The 12,013-nt window shown below is 55.1% G+C and overlaps 1 long non-coding RNA gene across 1 annotated transcript; it reads right to left on the reverse strand.

Moving 5' to 3' along the window:
- Nucleotides 1-664: 664 nt before the first annotated feature.
- On the reverse strand, nt 665-6,174 carry LOC145542465 (uncharacterized). The gene is made up of 3 exons (XR_014079878.1): nt 4,705-6,174; nt 1,208-1,384; nt 665-1,030 (listed from the first exon to the last, which is right to left on the reverse strand). It is a non-coding gene; the product is annotated as an uncharacterized LOC145542465 (long non-coding RNA).
- Nucleotides 6,175-12,013: the final 5,839 nt, after the last annotated feature.

Consider the following 12,013-nt stretch of genomic DNA (forward strand, 5'->3'; position numbering starts at 1 on the left):
CCTCCAGAACACCTTCATCTGTGGACACAGGCTCATGGCGGGCGCATGGGGAACAGAAAGACCCGGCAAGGCCAAGGGCACACCGCTGGGAAGATGATCACCGTGGTCGGAGGGGGGTTCACACCCAGGTCTCTTGCCATAAACACCCCAGAGCATCTCTGTGCCAGGAACTGGGGACCCCAGAACAAAGGACTGAGTCCCTGCCTTCAGCATAGGGGGAGACATTCACCAGCACTGGTCTCCCACAGCAGGGCCGGGAGGCGAGCAGAGGCACAGGTGCCAAGAGGGGCGCCCGCTGTGCAGGGCTGGGGTCGGGGGGCGGGGGAGGGCTCTCAGAAGGGGGTCTGGTGACAATGGGGGAGCGGAGGGAATGTGTGGGGTGGGGGTGGGGGTCAGCAGTGTGAGAGCATGGCGTGGAGCACCATGGCAGGCCAAGGCAAGGTCAGGGCCTCGGTTTGGTGGAAGCATGGGCCCTGAACCTGGAGTGCATTTTAGGACTGTTTTCTGTGTTAATCATGAAGCCCATGGGGAGCTCGTTCAAGGCTAGGAGAGTAACACACGCGGCCCCCTGGAGAGTGGAGTGTCAGGAGACCACTTTGCGGGCGGTACAAAATAATAATTATAGTCCTGGAGACGTCTTTGGGGGCGCCTCCCAGCACCTTGCTGGCCCGAAAAGACTTCATCATAAGGGCTGACGAAGAGACCGCTCCCTCCACCTGCCCCACCCCGCCCCTCCTCTCCTGGCCAAGATCCCCCGCCCCCAGAAGGTACACGCAGGGTGACGTCAGTGGATGCCCTCCTCCGGCTGCCTCGTGGTCGTCAGTGCAGCGTGAGTGACAGCACCTTGCACTCAGGATTTGGGCTTCTCCGATCCCTCCCGGAGTGGGCTGCCTGGTCTCCTCCAGGATGTTCCAAGTCCTCACCCCTCGTGTGCCTGTGGCTGTGACCTTATTTGGAAACTGGGTCTCCGCAGACGCAATTAAGTTAAGGATCTCAAGGTGAGATCATCCTGGAATTCAGGTGAGTCCTTCTAAGAGAAAAGAGAGGGAGGCTGGAGACGCTGAGATGCAGAAGAGCCCCAGAGAAGAAGCCTCAAGAAGCCGGGAAGCGACTGCAGACACCTGAGGGACCCCACGGGAGGCCGCCCCCACTAGAAGCCAGGAAAGGACCAGGTGCTCCTCCCTCAGGGGCTCCGGAAGGAACCAACCTGTGAACCTCCACGCATGTACCATGTGTGCCCAGGCGTGTCCGACTCTTCGCGCCCCCATGAACTGTAGCCTTCTGGGCTCCTCTGTCCGTGGGATTCTCCAGGCAAGAATACCGCCATTTCCTCCTCCAGGGGATCTTCCCCACCCAGGGATCGAACCTGCATCATCGGCATCTCCTGCATTGGCAGGCAGGTTCTTTATCACTGCACCACCTGGGAAGCCCTTTGACACCTCAGTAATGAGAGTGAATTTCTGTTGCTTTAAGCCACCGCCTTTGTGGCCATTTGTTACAGCAGCTTCAGGAAACATCTTCCCACTTGGAGACCAAGCTTCCGGAATTCCTCACCCTTTTTACAGAGGCGCAAATAAGCATGCAAGGCACAAATAAGATCTTCTCTATAGCTCAGATGGTAAAGAATCTGCCTGAAATGCAGGAGACCTGGGTTCAATCCCTGGGTCAGGAAGATCCTCTGGAGAAGGGAACAGTAATCCACGCCAGTGTTCTTGCCTGGAGAATCCCATGGATAGAGGAGCCTGATGGGCTACAGTTCATGGGGTCGCAAAGAGTCAGACACGACTGAGCAACTAACCCACCCAAATAAGCATGCAGACAAGTTGGACGATCAGCAAGTTCCCACAGCTAATGAGCATCAGAGCTGGGAGTTGGGGGGACTTCCCTGGTGGTCCAGAGATTAAGACTCAGCACTGCCACTGGAGGGGGCGTGGCTTCAATCACAGGTCAGGGAACAAAGATCCTGCAGCCACGCAGCCAAGAAAAAAGTAAAAAACTTGGACAAGACCTAAATATCCATCAGTTAGTCTGCCTGGTTAAATAAATTATTTTTAAAAAAAGGAAGAATTGAGAGTCAGATCTGGGTCTCCCATCTGGCAGGCCCTTCGCATATTCTCTGTCTCAGAACTAGGGGAGCTGCCCACCCTGCACCCCCATTTATATTCCTCCCTCAGGGTTCTAGAGTGGACCGTGGATCGTGCAAAGATAAAAAGCCAGCCCCAGGCCAGGGGAACCCTGTCGATGCCTGGGGGAGGGTGCTGGGTGGAGCGGGGATTGGGGGAGCTCTGGCCTGTCCCCTCTGGAACCTCCCATCTCCTGTGCCCTGGAGCTGATCCCCCAGCATTTGTGTTTTCATTTGTTAATTAATTCATGGCTGCACAGTGGACGTGCAAATCGCTCTACAAACAGTGGTGTTAATTTTTAATCACCATCATTATGAGCTTCTCGTTGAACTTGGACAGCAGATTTCCTGAATCATCATCCCCGGGCTCCTTTCGCTTTATAAACGCAGAGCTCTGAAAAGCAGGGGCTGCGGGAACTCTGCAATTCCCCCACTGCCTGGAACTGACCGAGGTCACGGAGGTCACGAGCTCTGCCAGGCCTGGGATCGGTCCCAGCCGGAGCTTTTCTGGGTAGCGTGTGGCCACACCTCCCCCCACCCGGGTACCCATGCATCTGCCTTACCCGCCACTCAAACACTGGCACTGGCATCGGGCAGGTCAGGGTTCACACCTCGGTTCTGCAGGTCCCCAGCCTGCTATCCCAGGCCACCTCTCTGAACCTCAGATTCTGCGTCAGTAAAAGGGGGACCCCCAGCGTGACCTCTGGGGGGAACAGGTTGGTGAGAAGTCCACATGGATGCCTGACACCGGAGGTAGGTGCTGTGAGGTGTGACCCGATGTTCAAGGCCCCAGATGTCCCGGCCCCAGGTCCCTGGGGCCACCCTTCTCCAAGTTTATTATTCTGTCCAGCCCCTGATAAAAGGTCCTTCGGGGTGGGGGCTGGGGCTCCACACCATGCAGGTGTTCTGCAGGGGCTCTAAGCCCAGTAGGGATGGGCCTGGCTCCTGGAGAGCTACTGGGAGAGGGCAGAGGGCAGAGGAAGCGCCCCCACCCCGACCCCCGGCCCATGACCCTCAGCTGCTGCTCTGGACCAGGGACCATGGGCCTGCGTGCTCTGCCCCTCCGCTGCTCTTTGTGCCCGAGATGCCACTTGGCGGGGACAGCTGTGGGTCTCGCAAGAGCCCCTGGATGTGCAGGGCAGGGAGGTCCTGCTGTGTCCCTGGCCCGGAGCTTGGCCTCTGGGAGCCCAGTGGTTCTAGGAAATCCGCTCTGGGCAGGGCATTCCCCTTCCCCCAGGGGCGCGGACCCAGTAACAGGGCTACTGACCTTCCCACGTTTCTCATCACGGCCTCCTCCGGTCTTCTGCAACCACTCAAGTGACTTATACCCATTTTACAGATAAACCAAGGCCCAGAGAGGTGAAGCAACTGCTTAAAGCTCACACAGCAAGTGGACGTCAGAATGGAAACCTAGACTCCTGACTGTGTGTGTATGTTAGTGGCTCAGTCATGTCTGACTCTGTGACACCATGGACTGTAGCCTGCCAGTCTCCTCTGTCTATGGAACTCTCCAGACGAGAATACTAGAGTGGGTTGCCATTTCTTCCTCCAGGAGATCTTCCTGACCCAGGGAATGAATCTGCGTCGCAGGTAGATTCTTTACCGTCTGAGCCACCAGGGAAGCCCAGACTCCTAACTATTGAACCTACTTATTGGACTGCAAAACCGCAGGGAGAAAGCAATTCGTTCTCTTCAACGGCTGAAAAGAACCAGCGCTCAGGGGCTTAGGTGAGCTTCCCAAAGACCACCAGCTCAGTCTACATGACCACAAGCTCCTGGCAGTCAACAAAGCTGCAGTGCCGGAAAGGCACCCACCAACCCTTGGCCAGGCTGGTAAGACTACCAAGACCTCCGTGGCCCAGGACTGTGCCTATGGGCTGGCATGTGGATTATACTTCTAGCCAGAGAGTCAAAGAGACAGGACATTTGGGGCTCAGGGAATCAGTCCGGGCCCAGGGAATGTCTCAATAGCTTATCTCTTCCAATGAGAGACAGAGAGAGAGACTGAGGTTTGAAGGTTCTGCACTGCTGGCTCTGAAGTTGAGGGCAGGGGCCCAAGCCAAGGAAACAGCCTCTAAAAGTTGGAAGAGGCAAAAAAATGAATTCTCCCCTGGAGCCCCCAGAAGGAAGGCAGGCTGGCCTGCCAGCACCTTGATTCTAGTTCAGTGAAGGCCGTTTCTAACTCCCAGAATTGTGAGACAATACATCTGTGTTGGGCTTCCCAGGTGGCGCCAGGGGTAAAGAATCTGCCCGTCAAAGAAGGAGATGCAAATGACTGGGTTCGACCCTGGGTCAGAAGATCCCCTGGAGGAGGAAATGGCAACCCCCTCGGGAATTCTTGCCTGGGAAAGCCCATGGACAGAGGAGCCTGGTGGGCTACAGTCCCTGGAGCCGCAGCGAGTCGGACACGACTGAAGCAACTGAGCACACACACATTTTGTGTTGTCTCAAGCCACTACATTTGTAGTAATTTGTACAGTAACAATATGGAAACACAGACGGGAAAGCGGTCGGTAACAGGCAGTGGAATCCTACAGTGCGGGACACAGAGGGACTGGGGAACAAGACCACTTTGCTCTCACCTGGGCAGCAGGGACAGGGGTCCAGGAGGCCGTGAAACAGAGGCAAGGCAGGCGGTAAAGGACGGGATCCCCAGCAGCAACGTACAGGGAGAACCGCTTCTGGCTCTGTGCGGCTGGATCCAGCTCTCCAGCTCTTGGGAGAGTTTCAAGGAGGTGGGACAAAAAAAACCAAAACAGACCAAAAAAGGGACTTCCCTGGCGGTCCAGTGGTTAGGACTCTGAGCTCCAGGCTGAGGGGCAGGGGTTCAATTCCTGGTCAGGGAACTAAGATCTTGCATGCTGTGTGCTGCGACGAAAAAACAGACAACCCCCCAAAAAGTCAAGGGGCTGGGAGCTCAGAAAGGGTCTTGAACCTGAGGCCTTGGGAGTCATGGAAGGAACCACTTTTGCAGCCTTGGGTCTGCTCAAGGTAGAAAGTCACAATAGACCGTAATTATGGGCAAAGTTCTAGTATCTAATTCCCACATCCAGGGGGACGCTCCTGTGCCCCTCACCCTCACCCAGGGGAGAAAGAGGAAGGTTTCTGTAGAACACAGGCCACCAGCTGGTCACTGACACCATGATGGATGAGTCCTCCCTGCACCGGCCTGGTGCACTCACTTTGATGGATGGGGGCCAAGGTCACAGGTTCGATCTGCCTTTGGGTCAATTGAGTCCCGACGACAAAGTCCATTTTCATCACCAAAGACTGCCCTCCGGTCTGTTATCTCCAAATGATTCTTGGGTCACGAGGCAGACAGACGGGGTGCAGATGGAAAAAACCCTCCAGCCCTGACTGTTGACAGGGAGTCAATGGTGCCCATTTTGTGTGCAAAGCCCAGGGGGTGTGGGTGGCAGGAGCTGAGGAGCAGAGGGCAGCCACCCCTCCCCACTGCCAGCCTGGACGAAGCATCCTGACCCCCGGGTGGGGGGCTGGAGAAGAAGGCAGGGCCCCAGGCGGCAGGGGGGTGGGGTGGAGGAACTCGTCCACACTGACCTTCCCGCCTGTCGGACATTCGTCAAACCCACCCAGCTGCCCTCGCCTGTATTACTCCTCGGCTTGGTCTTGAATTCCGTCTCTGGTCCAGGACGCCCCGTCTAGATGAGCAGTTCCAGAGACATGGGGAGTCACCGCCGTCAGCTCGGGACCCACGGACGGGGCGTACACAGCAGACATTTATTTTTCTCAGTTTGGGAGGCTGGAAGTCCAAGGTGAATGTCCCAGCACAGCTGGTTTTTGCTGAAGTCTTTCTGTTTTCAGACAGCCTCCTTCTCGCTGTGTGTGTCTGCACATGGAGGATGTAGAGTGAGCCCTGGGCTCTCTTCTTATCAGGACACTAGTTTTATCACGCGGTGGGCTCCCCTGGTAGTTCAGATGGTAAAGAATCTGCCTGCAATGCAGGAGACCCGGGCTCGATCCCTGGGTTGGGAAGCTGCCCTGGAGAAGGGAATAGCAACCCACTCCAGTATTCTTGCCAGGAGAATTGCATAGACAGACCATGGGGTCACAAAGAGTTGGACACGACTGAGCAACTAACACACACACCCCCCCCTTGTGACCTCATCTAAGCCTAATCACCCCCCCAGGGCCCCACTTCCTGATAGCCACCACACCGTGCAGCCACCTTTTAATACACTCTTCAAATCTGACCCCGGGATAAGAAACTAGAAAACCACCTCCATGGGGCTGCTACTCTGAGAAGACCTTCATAGGAACATATAGGCTAAGACGAAGGGCCAGCTTTCTCAATTAAAGTAGGTAACAAGATGCAAGTATATCCATTTTCCTCCCAGAGGACTCCATAAGCATCTTTATACTTTGAATTAAAAAAAAAAAAAAAAGTGACCTGAAACCATTTTTTAATTGGCATTTCTTTCTTTTAATTTTTATTTATTTTCATTTTTTTATTTTTACTATTTTGGGGGGGGAGGTGCTGTGCTGGGTCTTCGTTGCTACTTGGGCTTTTCTCTACTTGCTGCGAGCAGGGGCTACCCTTCTCTGTGGCGCAGGCTTCTCATTGCAGTGTCTTCTCTCGCTGCAGAGCACGGGCTCCAGGACAGGTGGGCTCAGTAGCTGCGACTCTTGGTCGCTAGAGCACAGGCTCAATAGTTGTGGCACACGGGCTGAGCTCCTCCTTGGCATGTGGGATTTTCCCAGACCCTGCCTTCATTGGCAGGAAGATTCTTCACCACTGAGCCATCAGGGAAGCCCCTGGCCTTTATTTATTTATTTAATTTATTTTTTAAAAAAGGGAATTCCCTGGCAGTCCAGTGCAACCACCCAGCTCTTTCACTGCAGTGGGCCAAGAAAAAGAAAAAGGTATCTCACCACTCTGATAAGAGCTGTGATTTTCGTTCCCACGGGGATGTTCGGCAATGTCTGGGGCCATTTTGGACCGACACGGGGCATGGCTGGCTGCGGATACTCCCAGCATGCAGTGGGCAGAGGCCAGGGACAGGGCTCACACCCCCACGGGGCACGGGACGGCTCCCGACAACGAAGAAGGATCCAGGCCCCCACGTGCCCACAGTGCTGAGGCTGAGAAATCCCGCTCTGTCTGGAAGAATCGAAACTGCATCTCTCGGATGAATGATCGGATAGTTTGGGCCCGGCCCTCTATAGAGTTGGTTTTATTGATCTGTGCCTTGGCATCAAGCCCTTGATTTACACTGAGCAGACACGCAGAGATGGCATTTGCATGACTGAATCTGTTAGGAGACTGTTTGCTTTTTTCTTTTTAACTTTGTATTTCCTGTTGGGGTATAGCCAATTAGCCACGTTGGGATAGTTTCAGGTGAACGGTGAAGGGACTCCGCCACACATATCCATGTTTCCGTTCTGTTATGAGACCGTCCTGAGGACAACAGCTGGGACCCCAGCCCTGCCCTCTTATCTCACAAGAACCGCTCTCAGAAAGAACTCAGTGTCAGAAAAAAAGCCGTTTCTGGAATTGTTCCAACCGCGTGGACTTTGTGAGTCTGGTACTGGATGGATTTCCCTCTTTGCTTGCCCAATCTGCAGTTCACCCTGGAGTGCATTTCTGTGTACCACCCTCTTGGTTCACTGTACTGTTTGTTCCAGCCTAGTTTTCTCTTTGATCTATTTTTATCCTATTGTATTTTACGTATTTTTGTAAGCTGCCTCCAATTCTTTTGGGAACAAAGCAGGATAAAAAAAAAAACCCACAAAATTGAGCAGAGCCCAGCGGCCTGGGCTTTTTTTTTTTTAACATAGTGTGTGTCATTTCAGGGTTGGAGTCCCTGGGAAGGCAGCTCTCCGGCTCCTCCTGTCTCCTCCTGGGAGTCTTCGTCTTGGAGAACAGAAGCGCCATGTATAAGAGCAACAGGCTTCGGAGGCAAAACCTCCAACCTCCATCTGCCTGCAAATACCTTCCCTCCCCTGAAGCCTTCTCCCCAACTCCCATCTGGCTGTTGGCAGGAAGCCACAGGGCCCCAGGAGCCTGCGAAAGGGAAGTCAATCGACAAGCTCGCCCGCTTTCACTCCTGACTTTGCTCTCCTGAATTTTTTTCTTATCATTCTTTTTTCTTTTAATTGAAGTATAGTTGATTTACAGTGTTGTGCCAATCTCTGCTGTACAGCAAAGTGACTCAAGTATACATATATTCTTTTTAAAATATTCTTTTCCATTATGATTTATCCGAGAAGATTGGATAAGCTTGTTTGTTTTGTTTTTTAATATTTATTTATTTTGGCTGCTCCAGGTCTTAGTTGCAGCATGTGAGCTCGTGGCTGTGGCATGTGGGATCTAGTTGCCTGACCAGGGATTGAACCAGGTCCCCAGCCCTGGGAGCTCAGAGTGTTAGCCACTGGACCACCAGGGAAGCCCCAGGACCTTGTTGCCTACCCACACTTTCCTGCGTCTTAACTCAGGGTCTTTGGGGTCTAGGGATACTCTTGTTGTTGTTGACCAGTCACTCAGTCGTGTCTGACTCTTGGCAGCATAGACTGCAGCACACCAGGCTCCCCTGTCCTTCACCGTCTCTTGGAGTTTGCTCAGATTCAGGCTCATTGAGTCGATGATGCTATCGAACCATCCCATCCTCTGACACCCTCTTCTCCTCTTAGCGGTATTTTGCATGCAGGTTATTACTGCAAGGGATGGGCCATGCCAGGCAGACTCCCCACCTGAGTGCGGACTCCGGACATTTGGGAGGCGGCTGTGTGAAAGCCAAGGTGAGACAGGGAAGGGTAGGGGTGTCAGACACCCCTGGAAAAGCCAGCCTTGCCCCCTCTGCCACCCTGGCAACCAGCAGGCTCCTGGCTCTGCCCCACGCAGTCCACCTGGTCAGGCTGTGCCTCGTCTGTCACACCACAGAGCCAACCCAGCCCAGTCCACCTCACAGTGTCTGCTCTGTTCTACTCACAGACTGCAGCCAGTCTGCCTTCTCCAGCCTCTGTCTTCTCATCTGTAGAATGGGTGGAGGTGGGTGGTGAACCAGATCCTAAAATGTGCCGATCCTTAGAAAGCCCCTCCCTGCAGGTATCCTGACCCCTTCCTCTTTTTTTAGTCTTAGCTATGGCATGTGAAACCTTGAGTTGTGGCGTGAGGGATCTAGTTCCCTGACCAGGGATCGAACCCAGATCCCCTGCAGTGGGAGCAAGGAGTCTTAGCCACTGGACCGCCAGGCAAGTGCGTGTCCTGACCCCTTTTATCCCTTTTCTATTTCTTGTGTCCAACTTCTGGGAACATGGCGCAACCCTGGTGAAGAGGAGGCGGTGGCTGGGGTGTGAGAATGGAGTCAAAGGGGAGCCCTCTGGGACCAGCCTGGACCCCAGCCAGGAGGAGGGCGCGAGGCTGCGGCTGGAGACAGAGGCCAGCCCCAAGCAACCCCACGAAGGGCAGAGGCTGCTCTGCTCAGAGCACTTGGCAGAGCCCTTTGGACGATGTGAAGCGGCAGTAGGTGCTGAAAGGGTCCTAGCGCCGCCAGCCCCTCACCTGGCTGCAAACACACCCCCCTTCCTCTTGGGCACACCCCAACCAGCTGGGCTGTCAGCTCAGCCTTTCTGCACTGCTTTGCCCAGTAGGTCACTGGCCCCACCTGGTCATCCGAGGCTCCAAAATGGACATCACCAGGTTAGGATGGATAGTGGTCACAAGCCAGGGCTTTGGAGCTGGTGCCTGGTCCGTATCCACCTCCTCCACTTTCCAGCCCAGTGGCCCAGCAGCAGTCTTAGGACACACACAGCCCTCACGCGATCAGAGCAGAGCCCTATGCACCCAGCAAAGAGCAGAGCCCCTCGACAGATCGGGGAGGCCAAGGGGAGGCACCTTTGTGGCGGCTGGACCAGGGCGGGGTTCGTCCTAACACATCTCTGAGCCATGACGGCAGCCCTGGCTGGCACAGGTTTTGGGGTCCCGTGTAATTTTTGGAAATGTCAGCTGCAATCTGAATTAAAATTACTGAGTTATTACCCAGAGAGAGAGTTCCCAGCTCTTGCTTTGAGCTGTCAGAGGTAGAGGGAGCCCTACAGAGCAGCTCAGGGCGAGAGATGCTCTGTGGGGGTCCTAGGCTTCTCAGGCAAACCTCAGAGACCAAAGGGGAGAAAGGAGCACCTCCCCCATATCCCCCAACGACTGCCCCCCAGCCCCAGAGAAGCTCTGGTTCGTCTGTTTATATAATATCTCATGACAAAGAAAATTTGTTTTTTTTTTTTTTAAAGTTGAAAACAACTGAACTAGTGCCTTAAATTTTAAAGATGGAGAAACTAAAACTGCCCAGAGAAGGAACAGAACTGGCCCAAGGCCACAAGGCAAACCAATGTCCGCGCTGCTGGCTGGGCTGGTCTTGCCTGGTTATCCCACACTTGTCTGGTGGGCGCATGAAGCCCCTGGTTGGCAACCATGCTTCTGAAGTGTGGGTCCAGCCGGGCCTCTGCAAGCCCCTGGGTGGTCCTAAACCATCAAGGAGCAGGTCTGCAGCTTCAGGGGGAGGAGCTGGCTGTTCCCAGCCCCTCAGGGATCTGGGTGAGTGGCTGTGGGTGAAGTGGGCGGGGTAGGGGTGTGTGTGGGGGGGCGGGGGTACACGATGTCTGGGAGGCACGGCCCCCGCACCTGCCTGAGCCTTTGCTGAACAGGGCATCCCTCTCTCCAATCCCCCCAGAGCTGGGAGACCCATCATTCCCGCTGGGCTTGGATGTTCCCTCCCCACCCCCTCCTTCGGCCACCACCCTGCCTACTCTTAACTTCATGTCTCTCATTACATCTAATGAACCAGTCTAGGGACAGAGGGACTTGGCGACATTTTAATTATGCTTCTAATTGCTCCCCAGGAGGACGATGAGCACATGCCCAAATTTCTCCCTGGGACGGGGGCAGGGTTTCCTGAACTCAGAACTCAGCCCTCAGGTGGAGAGAAGGGTACTGGAGGGGCTTGGGGCAGAGACAGCCCCACCCATGCTGACAGTCGCGCCCTAGAGATGCACCCACGCAGAGGGGAAGGGGTGAGGGAAGGGCTGACACACCCCAGCCTCACTTCCCCAAGTAACGAAGCTTCGAGGTGCCTACAGGCGTGGGAAGGGCTCCAATCAGTCCTGTTGACTCTGCCACTCATTGACTTTGGAGAAGGTGGCCCCATGGCCTCTGCACATCTCTTCTATAAAATGGGGACACCAGAGTCTGCCTCCCAGGACAACAGACTGAAAGGAGACCACACCCCCGTAAGGTGATCCGCCAGGTCAGATGGTGAAAGGGAGCAGGGAGGGCGGGGTGGCCCCTTTCCTGACTTGACTCGTGTGTCCTGGTGCTGACAGCTCCCACGCGGGTCAGGCACCTCCCTGGGTTTAGAAACAACTTGGTAAACACCATGGCTTAGTTGCTCAGTTGGGTCCGACTCTTTGTGACCCCATGGACTGTACCCCCTGGGCCCCTCTGTCCGTGGGGATTCTCCAGGCCGGAATACTGGAGTGGGTTGCCATGCCCTCCTCCAGGGGATCTTCCCCATGCAGGGATCGAACCCAGGTCTCCCACATTGCAGGTGGATTCTTTACTGTCTGAGCTCCCAGGGGAGCCCTGAGAGCAGCAGTATCCCCATTTAACAGACACGGAGAACGAGGTGCAACGCAGTGCAGTGACTAAGCGCCCAAGGACCCCAGCTGGTAAGTGGCAGCTGGGACACCAAATCCCAGAGCCCCAACGGCCTGCCCTGGCAGACAGGCACACAAGGCCAAGTCCTTCCAGAAGCTGGAGAACCGTGCAGGAGGGGCAGGCTCCCGAGACAGAGAAAGAAGCCACCTTGGGCCCCCGAGAGTCATGGGGGCTCGGGCAGCTACAGGTCCCCCAGTCTGCACCCTCGCCCCTACCTACCCTCG

Source organism: Giraffa tippelskirchi, chromosome 3 (assembly GCF_054371585.1).
Source record: "Giraffa tippelskirchi isolate mGirTip1 chromosome 3, T2T-mGirTip1v1.2.pri, whole genome shotgun sequence".
Lineage (NCBI taxonomy): Eukaryota > Metazoa > Chordata > Mammalia > Artiodactyla > Giraffidae > Giraffa > Giraffa tippelskirchi.